Source organism: Euprymna scolopes, chromosome 44, assembly GCF_053919585.1.
Source record: "Euprymna scolopes isolate OS-2025 chromosome 44, ASM5391958v1, whole genome shotgun sequence".
Lineage (NCBI taxonomy): Eukaryota > Metazoa > Mollusca > Cephalopoda > Sepiida > Sepiolidae > Euprymna > Euprymna scolopes.
Genome location: NC_136525.1, coordinates 49,445,410 through 49,446,094, shown reverse-complemented (window position 1 = coordinate 49,446,094; position 685 = coordinate 49,445,410).

The window sequence follows — 685 nt, the reverse complement described above, 5'->3', positions numbered from 1 at the left end:
CTAATTTGCTAAAAAACAATAAACATAGAAAATCAAAATTAACAGTTTTTAAAATTTTTAGATCATATTGTACAATGGTTCCAAATGAAACGGATCTGAAATTCCATATCCTTTTAATTTTGAACCAATATATAATTTCCCTTACTCAATGATTTAAAAATTGTTAAATGTTTACTTATGATTTTGTATGTATACCTTGTCTTGCATATAATAAAAATTCAAGATATTCAATTTAATCATTTCATGTCATAACATTTTAATGACTAAATCATGATTTATTTGCTCTATCTGGTATATTGAGCAATTTTTATTTAGCTGGGATTGTCTTTATAAAATACTAGCAGTTCTGCCCGGCTTTGCATGGGCCCTATGTACTGTTCATAAGGTTATGTGCATATGTATATATTAAAAAAGCGTGGATATATAAATAATGTCTTTCTGTATAATAGTCCTCCTTAACTACCATAGAGAAAAGACAGACAGACATTTTCACTGTTATAGATATATATAAAGATAGATAGACTCATGCGCCACCACCGAGAATCGAAACCAAAACGTTGAGCTCACGATTTACTTTGCCTCTGCCGTAAATGACTGGGCTACTAAAACCTGTTTACTGCAATGCAAAAAAAATTAAAACATGAACCAATAGTTACTACCTTATGCATTCGTAATACCGGCGTTC